This window comes from Ovis aries, chromosome 9 (genome assembly GCF_016772045.2).
Source record: "Ovis aries strain OAR_USU_Benz2616 breed Rambouillet chromosome 9, ARS-UI_Ramb_v3.0, whole genome shotgun sequence".
In the NCBI taxonomy this organism is placed as follows: Eukaryota; Metazoa; Chordata; class Mammalia; order Artiodactyla; family Bovidae; genus Ovis; species Ovis aries.
Genome location: NC_056062.1, coordinates 18,567,744 through 18,580,391, shown reverse-complemented (window position 1 = coordinate 18,580,391; position 12,648 = coordinate 18,567,744).

Below are 12,648 nucleotides of genomic sequence, written 5' to 3'. Positions count from 1 at the left end.
TGATTGATTATTATACTGGAGCTCCATACCTCAGATTTGCGTCTTTATTCAGAAAAGAAGTGTAGGCAAAATACACTTGGACAGCTGATGGGATGCTTTTTTTTGCTCCTCCACTTCCCAGAAGGTCACATTTGCATAATAGTTCAGATTGCCTGTTCATCCAATAAAGAGCGATTTTTTAGGGCAGGTGGATTTCCACATACTTGATACAGAGACTCTCAAAACATCTTAGAAAAATGTTATCCAGGAAGATTTATTTAGCTGCTACAAAATTGCAACACTATTTATTACTCACTCTATAATGGGTGCATCATATGATTTGTAATTCCTGGAGCCAGTGTAATAGAATCACTTTAGTAGCTGCTTCCTGCATGCCGCAAAGCACAGAGGCAAACAACATAAAAGACAATTAAAACGGGGTCACGTGTATTTAGAGATTCTTTGATTAATATCATCAGAGAGAGCCATGGTTAATGATGTGCCCTCTGTGACTCTGTTTCTGTAAATGAAGGTCAGGTTAAGCCCAGAAGGTGTGGTGTGTGTATGGTCTAAAGGAAGATCGACAGCTTTTTGTTCCCTCTTTGTCCAGATGGGACTACAATCCATCTAATCACTGGGATCAGGATATTAAATATTATGCTATGAAAAACAATTATGAGTCAGAGGCATCCATCAAACATTTATTGAATTGCTCCTTGAAGGCGTTATGCAGGGAACATAGAAATGAATAAATCATGATTCTAAACATTCTGAGATATCTGTCTGGCTTGGTCCTTTACTTCTGTCAGAGTCCTGTGGATTCAGCCCAGATGCCACCTTTGCGTGACCTTTTCATGATTGTCAGTCTCCATGACCCTCCTCTGCACTCCTAGCCCTGCTTATCTCTTTTCCTTTCCCCAGAGCACTTATCACCTTTTAACATATTATATACTTGCTATTTTTTTCCTTTTTGGCTGCACCGGGTCTTCATTGTGGTGCGTGGGCTTCTCTTATGGCGAGACATGCTGTAATTATTGTTTCTCTTGTGACTAAATTATTCCTAAAACATGGGGGGTGGTTAATAATATGTACTGGATAACTGAATGATGTAGAAATTTTAAAATGTACTGGAGTGGGGTGCTATGCCCTCCTCCCGGGGATGTTCCCAACCCAGGGATCAAACCCAAGTTGCAGGTGGGTTCTTTACCACTAGTGCCACATGGGACAACCCCCCCCCCCCATATCATAATTTGGGCTAAATAAATGGGAAGAGAGATTTTTTTGGAGGTATATGAGTAAGTTCTCGCTTTTCTGAAAGAGCATCCCTTTTTCTCCCTCTGGATACAAGGAGCAGTGTGACCCCATTTACAACTGGCAGCAAAAATATGATGCAGGTGACCTGATAATTTATCATCTGTCAAATCAGGACCCTACTGAGAGTGACAGGGAGAGTGGTTAATGATTATCACGGGTGAAAGGCACAAACCAGGTTGTTTGGTCACCCTGTTTTGATGTTAGAGACCTACCTTAGGAGGAAAATAAAGCAGCTTTTCAAAGATAGAGAAAGCAGCTTATCAAAAACAGAGAAAGCAGTGTTAATGAACTGCTTAGACTTTCTGCTGGGCATGCATGGAACTGCTTTACTGGTTGGGCTTCTTTGAGTCAAGTCTGTGTTGCTTGGAATTGAGAGCATCTTAGGTCCAAACATTTAATACCACTTTTAGCTGTTTGCTTGTTTCAGATTTATGAGGGTATGAGAACTTTCCTGGGATCAAGAGATGTGACTAGAGCCACCACAGGCCCAGGAATTTACAATTTAATCTGACGTTAGAGAAAGTACAGGAAATAATCTGGATTAGCGTGTGGTTGAACACAGGGTTCTGCTAAAGGGCCAGTGGCGTGATTGATGGTTTTTATTCCAACAGTAACTTAAAGGCATGCTCCTCCCTCTAACAAAGAGGTGAGACCCGGTGCCAAGGCCCTGGAAGTTTATTTCTGTTTCCTGTTGTGAGGTAAGGCTGAGAGTCTTTGGACAAGCTCCGCGCTCCCTCAGTGCCTGAAGCTCCCTGACCATCGCTTTTTGTCTTACCTTCCTGCTTTGCATCTGGGAGGAGCCATGGTTATATGTTTCAAAGAATCTACTGTAGTAGATAATATATTTTAAATTGGGGAAACACACACACACACACATACATCTCCCCTCACCTCTGTGAGGTGGCCTGGCCTTTTTTCCCCAAAGTGCTCTAAGAGCCATTGTTTTCTTTAACTGTTATGATGATCAGATCCACCTCCTCTTGGGTATGGAAGGAGGGTGGAAGGAGCATTTTTGAATTTGAAATTGTGTGATTATCATCTGAGCTGCTGGGTTTGCCCAGATTTGGGGTATTCAGAGAGAGAGAGAGAATGCCATGTAGCCAAGTGAGAGGTCAGTTACACGAGACTCAGTAGTGTTTAGGATGGTTCCAAGACCAAGGGACACAGCCATGGTCTCTGAAGTCAGGATTACCAAGTGATTCATTTATGAAAAGGTGTGGTGTGTGATGTACATTTATTGGCTGGAGTACTTACGCAGGCCATGATGGGAATGTGGTTGAAATACTGATGCATAAAAAGACCAGGAAAAGGAAGGACCATAGATGATTCCATAAGAGGAGGGAGAGGAACTGTCCCCAGCCTCAAACAGACAAAATATCTCAGAGAGGGGAGCAGCCTGCCCAAGGTCATTCCCCCACTGTAGGGAAGAATCAGATACACTCCCCTTTCACAAATGCTAAGTCTTGTCTTCTCAGCTTTCAGCTGTCCCTTCTCTTTCCATAATATCTGGCCACCAGCCAGCCAGATTGATCTCGCAGTAAGAAAGGAAAAATCAGCAATGCTGCCCTAGAGTAATGAGCATTAGCAATTAGAATATTATCCAAGCAGCTCATAAAAAATAACTGCTGAGACATTAAGATACAGGAGTGCTATCGTCAATGAAGATGACCAAGCAGTGGCCTGTAAACATCTTCAGTCACCCCAAACTACTTATTGACTACTGTGGCCACCTGATGTGAAGAACTAACTCATTTGAAAAGACCCTGGTGCTGGGAAAGATTGAGGGCAGGAAGAGAGGGGAAGACACAGGATGACATGGTTGGATGGCATCACCAACTCAATGGACATGAGTTTGAGTAAGCTCCGGGAGTTGGTGATGGACAGGGAAGCCTGACGTACTGCAGTCCATGGGGTTGCAAAGATTCGGACACGACTGAGTGAATGAACTGAACTGAGTACCCAGCCTTACAATGAGTCACAAGATTTTATCTCTGAAATTGTGTCTTAGAAGAAGAGTTATTGAGGACTTTCTCAGCCATTAAATCCACTGGCTATTTGAGGAGATTAGCTCCCCCATAGATATCATCTGTCTGACCTAAAGAGCATGCATTTTATGATAAAAGGAAATGTTATAGTCAGTTTTACAAATGGTCTATGCTATAAATTTCATAGCATGTTCCTACAACCCTTAGTGTGTCCTCGCCTGTTATGTTTGTCTCAGTTTGGCATATTGTGTTATTGCTAATGTGTTATTGCTAACTGACAAAGTTGCTGTTGCTATAAACTGCAAAGGGTGAAATAAATTGACATGGTCATTTATTTTTGAATAGTACATCAATGTTTAATACAAAAAAGAATTTAATATTTTATTCTTTTTCAGTTAGGACAATTTCTCAAATTAAGATATGGTAGAAGCTGAGTGATTTTATAGATGGAGAAAAAGAGAGTGAAAGATAAAATCTTTCTTCTTCTAAGACAATTGACATTTTTAATTGGCATCCCTTACATGTATGGTTTCTTGGTGCCAGGTCAGCACATAATCAATGACATAAGCTTGTCGACCATCTGCCCCTGCTTATTGTGTCCCCTTTTAGGTGAATTACTTGCTCATCCTCACCCCCAGGGTTGTCTTTGCCAATGACTGAGCCAGGCCACTAGGGTCTGGGACTAGGAATCACCCATGATGAATACAGTGGGCATCACTGAGCTACAGGGTCACAACACTCAACAGTTATCCTCTCCTTGACTGTATGACCTTGGTTCTATCCATAGAAATAAGCTTCCAAACGTGGCTTTTCTATTGGACAAAGCTCTCAAGTCTTCCCTTAGAAATGCATCTCCCATAACTCAACTCACTAAAATGCCCCCTCCCGTGTCTGTCCATATGGGATAGTTTGTTTGCCATTCACTGAAGTCCTCCTATGGAGTGACTGCTCTCAAATTTGACAGGATTGTTCTGTAAATTGCAAAATGCCACCCTTCTGGATTATCTCTCTTCCTGCCCCTGTCAGATGAGCCCTCCTTACCTGCTAATGTAACAGTATTCATACAGTTACCATGGCACTCCAGTCAATGCAAAACCATTCTCTCAAGTGGAAAGTGCTGGCAAATTAAGGGGCTATTATGTTAAAATAGTTTTTTATTATAGTTCCATGACAAATAACATTTCTTAACATATCATAAGGCTTAAATGAAAGTAAAAATACATATAAAGTACTGATTATCACAATCTTTACAGTCATCATCATTATCAACATGTTTAAAACTTTAGTATAGTTGGATATACTGAGGTACAGATTTTTAGTACACGATTCTTTTCCATGAAGCATTTACCCTCCAATTAAATACAATACATTTATGCACAAAAGAAAATCATTAACAATGCAAGAAGACTGAAACCACAAAATTGTTAGTGTCATGGTCTATCTATTTGGAAATTGAATGTCAGGATAATTGCAGGAATTATTTTTCCCTGCGATATGGTTTATATACCCCACACTGTTATCCAGTTTAACCCAGTTTTCTTTCCTTCTTTATCAGCTAGTGTTGTGGATTCTCCCTGTAAAGCTTTTACTCAAGTCTTCCCTTGGAGCAATTGTTTTGGATGGTAGTTGGATTCCTGTTAGAAGGAGAATGAAGACTTGCGAGGCAGACCAGACCAGTTTCCTTTCTTTTCTGTCCGTGCACACACAGTGGTATAACTGTTGCCTAACTTCATAAATCGGAGAAGGTGATGGCACCCCACTCCAGTACTCTTGCCTGGAAAATCCCATGGACAGAGGAGCCTGGTAGGCTGTGGTCCATGGGGTTGCGAAGAGTTGGACAAGACTGAGCAACTTCCCTTTCACTTTTCACTTTCATGCATTGGAGAAGGAAATGGCAACCCACTCCAGTGTTCTTGCCTGGAGAATCCCAGGGACGGGGGAGCCTGGTGGGCTGCCGTCTATGGGGTCGCACAGAGTTGGACACGACTGAAGTGACTTAGCAGCAGCAGCAGCAACTTCATAAATATGTATGAAAAGTGTAGGAAGGAAGGGGGAAAAGCTTTCTTCTTGGTCTTTCTCTTGAAGCTCTGTTCTCAGGAGGGAGGCATTTCCCTTCACCATTGTTGTGTTCTCAAGGAACTTTCCCAGATAAGCACACGGACCTCTTTTCTACACCACCTCCACCTTATACCCAACAGGAATCTGACTATTTTGTTAGTCTCTAGTTGCTAATCTTTACCTGAAATATGACTCTCTCCTCTCTTCCCTTATAGTTGTGTTGAGGACTTGTCCAACTTCCTCAATGGATGCTTTTTGGCAATATATTGATTCTGTAGCTTCCCACCTAGGGAACAGTCCTGCTGTTTTACCTCAGTCCTGCTGTATTTATCTGCTGTTTATTCAGATGCTCAGTTTTGCCTCTCATGACCTGAGACTTGAGTTTCAGGCCAGCTTTTTTACTCTCTTCTTTTACTCTTCAAAGGTGAAAGTGAAATTTGTTCAGTTGTATCTGACTCTTTGCCACCCCATGGACTGTAACCCTTCAGGTTCCTCTGTCCATGGAATTTTCCAGGCAAGAATACTGGAGTTGGGTGGTCATTCCCTCTTTGCTTTATGCCAATAGGGTGGTGTCTTCTGCATATCTGAGGTTACTGACATTTCTCCCCACAATCTTGATTCCAGCTTGTGCTTCATCCAGCCCAGCATTTCACAGAATGTACTTTGCATATAAGTTAAATAAGCAGGGTGACAATACACACACTTGACGTACTCCTTTCCCAATTTGGAACCAGTCCGTTGTTCCTTGTCCAGTTCTAACTGTTGCTTCTTGACCTGCATACAGGTTTTGCAGGAGGCAGGTAAGGTGGTCTGGTATTCCCATCTCTTAAAGAATTTTCCACAGTTTGTTATCTTCTATGCAATAAAAGGCTTTAGCATAGTCAATGAGGCAGATGTTTTTCTGGAATTCTCCTCTCTTTTTCTATGATCCAATGAATGTTGGCAATTTGATCTCTGGGTAGAAAGTTAAGAGGAATTAAAGAGCCTCTTAATGAAGGTGAAAGAGGAGAGTGAAAAAGCTGGCTTAAAACTCAACATTCAAAAAAATGAAAATCATGGCATCCAGTCCCATTACCTAATGGCAAATAGAGGAGGAAACAGTGGAAACAATGACAGATTTTATTTTCTTAGGCTCCAAAATTCTTGTGGATGGTGATTGCAGCCATGAAATTAAAAGACACTTTATCCTTGGAAGAAAAGCAATGACAAACCTAGACAGCATATTAAAAAGCAGAGACATTACTTTGCCTACAAAGATCCGTATAGTCAAAGCTAAGGTTTTTCCAGTAGTTATGTATGGATGTGAGAGCTGGACAATAAAAAAGTCCGAGCACTGAAGAACTGATGCCTTCAAATTGTGGTGTTGGAGAAGAGTCTTGAGAGTCCCTTGGACAGCAAGGAGATCAAACCAGTCAGTCCTAAAGGATATCAACCCTGAATATTCATTGGAAGGACTGATGCTGAAGCTGAAACTCCAGTCCTCTGGCCACCTGATGCGAAGAGCCAACTCATTAGAAAAGACTCTGATGCTGGGAAAGATCGAAGGCAGGAAGAGAAGGGGAAGACAGAAGATTAGATGGTTGGATGGCGTCACCAACTCTATGGACATAAGTTTTAGCAAGCTCCTGTTGATGGTGAAGGACAGGGAAGCCTAGCATGCTGCAGTCCATAGGGTCACAAAGAATCGGACATGATTGAGTGACTGAACAAAAACAGCCATCCCTTTCTTCAGGGGATCTTTCTGACCCAGGGATGGAACCCAGGTCTTCTGCATTGCAGACAGACTGTTTACCATTTGAGCTACAGGAAAGCCCCTGAAACTCAACATTAAACTTACCTTTGGATCACTACATTAAAAAATAAAAGAAAAGAAACAAGATCATGGCATCTAGTCTCATCTCTTCAAGGTAAATAGAAGAGGAAAATGTGGAAACAGTGACAGATTTTGTTTTCTTGGGCTACAAAATCACTGTGGTTGCTGACTGCAGCCATGATTGAAGGCAGGAGGAGAAGGGGCCAACAGATGATAAAATAGTTAAATAGCATCAATAACTCAATGGACACAAATCTGAGCAAACTTTGGGAGATAGTGGAGGACAGAGGAGCCTGTCATGCTACATCCATGAGGTCACAAAGAGTTGGACACAGGTTAGAGACTAAACAAGAAGACTCGGGATGTGAATAATACCACAGCTAAAATTTGCCCAGGAAGGCAGTTGAGACACTGTCTAATATTTACTAACCTGTCCATTTCTCTTTTGTTATATTAGTTAATAAGAAAATCAGAGGCTTGGCTTATTGGTTCTCATCTAAAATATGGAATTTCAAAATTTCAGGATAGTGCAGTCCACTATGTTTGCTGGAGAAATCATTTGCCACTTTTATTTATCCAGTAAACATTTGTGGCCACCTGATGCGAAGAGCTGACTCATTGGAAAAGACCCTGATGCTGAGAAAGATTGAGGGCAGGAGGAGAAGGGGACAACAGAGGATGAGATGATTGGATGGCATCACCAACTCAACGGACATGGGTTTGGGTGGACTCCAGCAGTTGGTGATGGACAGGGAGGCCTGGCATGCTGCAGTTCATGGGGTTGTAAAGAGTCAGACATGACTGAGCAACTGAACTGAACTGAAACATTTGTGGGCATTTACAGCATATTATTGTTCTAAGTATTGAAGCTACAGGTAACAAGGAAACAAAAACAAACATGATTCCTGGTTTCTCTGAGCTTTGTTCTAATGGACTATATTCTGTTAAAAAATTTCAAAAGCATGTTAGCATCTTGGGTGGGTTTTGAAGTGTTCTGGAAAAAAATTCCTTAAGCTAATTAAATTTCAAACACACCAATAGAGATCCATCTTATGTTGAGAGGAGTTTTTGTTTTGATTTTTTTATACAAAATGGTTGGCTAGGAAGCCTAGACAATTGGTGGTCATGGTTTTAATAAGTTCTGCAAGGCCAGCTTCCGTTTCTGCATATTCTTTTTCTTTTTTTGAAGTCAAGGGCCACTGAGCTGAGCAATTGGACAGGTGGCCTCTCTGCTACTTCATGAGAAGTACCAATGAAGAAAGAAGAAATCAGTGCAGCCAGTGCTATATTTCTTGTGCCAGCTAACTCATCCTAGGAAGCTAAAATTAACCCAATGAGACAATTTGATAAATGTGAAAAGATTTTCTTCCTGTAATGTAATGTGTCAAACTTTAAAAACTCTTAAACTCTCTTTTTTTTTTTTTTTTTGCCAGCTCTTTAATTCAACCTTTTATTTCCCAGGCCAAATCCAACAGGAGGAAAAATAACAAGTGGTAGAAAATATAGTGTAAATGGCAGCTACAGTAGTCTTTGGCTTGGCACACCCACTGGACCTTTTGTCTAAAGGTAAGATCCTTTGGGTCGCCCTCACACTCCTCCAGGTCTTCCACAGCCACCAACCAAGCGGCCTGCTTTATCTAATTGCTGATGATTCTGAGTGCATAGTTCCTTCAGTGACTGACCAGAACTATGATGCTCACTTTGATTAAGAGGAAATAAGAGCGAAAATACCAAATCCCTACCAAATATGCATCGGCGAGACACTTGGCTTGAAACTTTGTGATATGTTATTTCACTCATAAGGACCCAGTAAATAAGGCACTACACTATTGTGTATGAGAAATATATATTTGGTCTTTGTCTACAGTTCCTGGTTCACAGCTCTTTTTTAAAAAAAAATTAACTAATTTATATTAATTGGAGAATAGTTCCTTTACAATACTGGCTCACAGCTCTTAAGATCCTTGGCATTTCCTGTGATAAGAGCAATAAATATGTCTTTTGTCATGCCACTGAAGTGACTTTTTGGAAAGCCCTTTGGTAACCTAAGAATGGGAGCTGGAGGTTGGTTGCCGGGAGAACCCATCCTGAGAATAGAGAATTGGAACTTTTAATTCCTTTCTCCCTTCTTCCAAGAGAAGTGGGGCTGGAAGTTGATTTCAATTCCCAGTAGGCATTAATTTAATCAATCTTGACTATGTAATGAAACCTCCATGGAAACCTAAAAGGCTTTCCAGGTTGGCAAACATATGGAGGTGCTGGGAGAATCCTTCTGGAGAGGGCGTGTAAGCTCTCCCCTGCCCCATCCCTTGCCAAGCATCTCTTCCATCTGGCTGTTCCTGAGTTATATTCTTTAATAATACACCAATGACCTGCTAAGTAAAATGCTTCTGTGAGTCACTTTAGTAAATGAATCAAACCCAAGGAAGGGGTCTTGGGAATCTCTGAGATCTGTAGCTCGTTGATCAGAAACACAGTTAACAATCTGGGCTTGCTGATGGCATCTGAAATTGTGGAGCAGGGATCAGGAGATGGTCTTGTAGGACTGGGCCCTCAATCTTTGGATATGATGTCATGTCTGGGTAGACAGTGAAGAATTGAGGGGAATGGAATTGAGTTGTCCGATACCCAGATGGTGTTGGAGCATTGCTTGTGAGAGGTGTGGAGAAACTCCTCCTCTCAACATACACAAGGTGGGTTTGGTGATCAGAACACCCTCATGAAGCACCATTCTTCCCAGTTTGTGAACAAGGAAATAGAGACTCCCAAAGGTTAAATACTTTATCCAAGGTGTGGTGTGTGCTGTCTCTCAATCATGTCTCACTCTTTGAGACCACGTGTAGTATAGCCCAACAGGCCCTTCTGTTCATGGGATTTCCCAGGCAAGACAACTGGAGTGGGCTGCCATTTTCTCCTCCAGAGGATCTTCCTTACCCAGGGATCGAACCCAGGGCTCCTGCATCTCCTGCATTGGCAGGCAGATTCTTTACCACTGAGCCACCTGAGAAGCCTAACATAAGCAGTCAAGTCCAGAATGAAAGCCAGAGCTGCTTTATTTATTGAAAGTTCATGCCTTTCAGTAAATGGCACTTCCTCTTGGTATGGCAGGGGGTGGGGTGGGGTGGGAGTTGAGACTGAACTTAACTCAAGTGCTGTGTGAACATTCAATTGTCCAAAAAAAAGGCATGAGAGACTAAAATTAGGTGACTTCGATATTTCATATTTTGTTTGTGGCTATGGGGTACAATTACTGACATCCTAATAATTACCCAGTGAGCAATCTCTTCAGCATCTTGAGATGTACAAGTTCACTCCCAGGAAATGGGTGGCTCTGTAATAAAAAGGGAAAATAAAGAGGAAAAGCCTGTATCATTTTTTCTACCTGCTGCAAAGGTGACTGCCACCCTTAGGTTAAGGTCATAGAAATATTCACAGGTAGATATTGTTGTTTTGTTCTTCTATATCACCTTGTGATTTCATCTTCAAATTATTATGCTATCACATTATGCTGTATTATATGTACGGTCTATTATACCATGTTACAATTATTGATTAATGTTCCTGACCTTATTATTTCTGTGAAGATTTTGGCGATGGAAAGGATGTTTTTGTGCTTGCATTCACTTTGTCTAATGTAGTATGTGGTCCAAGTAAGTTGTCAGTTTCATATAGAACCGAATTCTCTTGGACAACTTAATTTATCTATCTATCTGCCTATCGGTCTTGTCGTTGTTGTTCTTCAGTTGCTAAATAGTCTCCGACTCTGCGACCACATGGACTGCAGTACACCAGGTTCCTCCATCCTTCATTATTTCCCAGAGTTTGCTCACATTTATGTCCATTGAATCAGTAATGCTATCCAGCCATCTCATCCTCCATGGCCCCCTTTTCCTTTTGCCTTCATTTTTCCCAGCATCAGCGTCTTTTCAAGCGAGTAGAGTCTTCACATCAGTGGCCAAAGTATTGGAGCTTCAGCTTCAGCATCAGTCCTTCCAATGAATATTCAGGGATAATTTCCTTTAGGATTGACTGATTTGATCTCTTTGCTGTCCAAGTGACACCTTCAGCACCACAATTTGAAAGCATTAATTTGTCATCATCTATCTATCTATCTCCATAATATATACCTCTGAGGTTTCTGTTAATTTATATCCTACATATACAACCTCACAAACTGGCTATAATGAAGTAAAAAGACATGTTTACTTGGACTTGGGTTCCAGGTTCCTCATTTATTAAGTGAAAGTGAATGTGACAAGTTTTTCTCAGCTAAAAACATATATCTTGTCAAATTCATAGGGTAATTAAATGCCTAAATGATAACGTAGATGACTATTAAAAAAATCATCCTCCAGCTACCCTTCCCACTCAATAGTTCCAAGTTTAAATGATTCAGAATCAGTTGGTGGAGCTTTTAAAATAAGAACATACTTGACTTTAGTAAATCTCCAGTAAACTCTGGCTTCTGGGGGGTGTGTTCCAGCATATATATATATTCTTAAATCTTCCCAAGTTGTTCTGATATGCAGACCCAAGTAAGAACTTGTCTAATCCATGGTGAATAGTAAGTAGAGGGTCTTGAATAAATGAAACTGATTTACAGCTGCCGAGTTAACAGACTCAGAGAACACATGCCTGCTGCCCTTACAGGAAGGCAAACTTGCATGTATTTTGTGAACTTCTTAGTTAACAGTTGGATTTTTATGTAGAAGAATTCTTTCTAAAACATACTTGGTAATCCACTTAGAATATATAGCATATTATTAGAATAGAGTGTTTATTTTGATTTTTTGGAGAATACAGAGTGTGATCTGTTTTAGTTGGTCTATTTTATGATCCATTCCAAATTTAAAACCATTTCTAAATTTTATTCCAGGATTACTGGATGTGGATGTGTCTAAGAGTATCTTAAAAGTGTGCAAGATACAGTATTGCTGTTGAGAAGGCTGATGCCACTCTGACACTCACTCTTTCATATTTAACCTGATTTCTAACTCCTCTCTGGAAAAGTTTATTTACTTTTTAAAAAATATTTTCTGTCAAGTTCCAATCTTGCCTGTTCCATATGACTTTCTAATCATTTCAAACATGTACATTTATTAACTCATATTTATTTTTATGATTTCAAATTCCAAGGTAATAATTATCCTGTTTGGCAATAAGGAGTTCATGATCTGAGCTACTCAGTTCCCAGTCTTGTTTTTGCTGACTGTATAGAGCTTCTCCGCCTTTGGTGTAAAGAATAGAATCAATCTGATTATGGTGTTGACCAGCTGCTGATGTCCATATGTAGAGTCTTCCCTGGTGTTGTTGGAAGAGGGTGTTTGCTATGACAAGTGCGTTCTCTTAGCAAAACTCTATTAGCCTTTGACCTGCTTCATTCTGTACTCCAAGGCCAAATTTGCCTGTTACTCTAGGTGTTTCCTGACTTCCTGCTTTTGCATTCCATTCCCCTATAATGAAAAGGACATCTTTTTTGGGTGTTAGTTATAAAAAGTC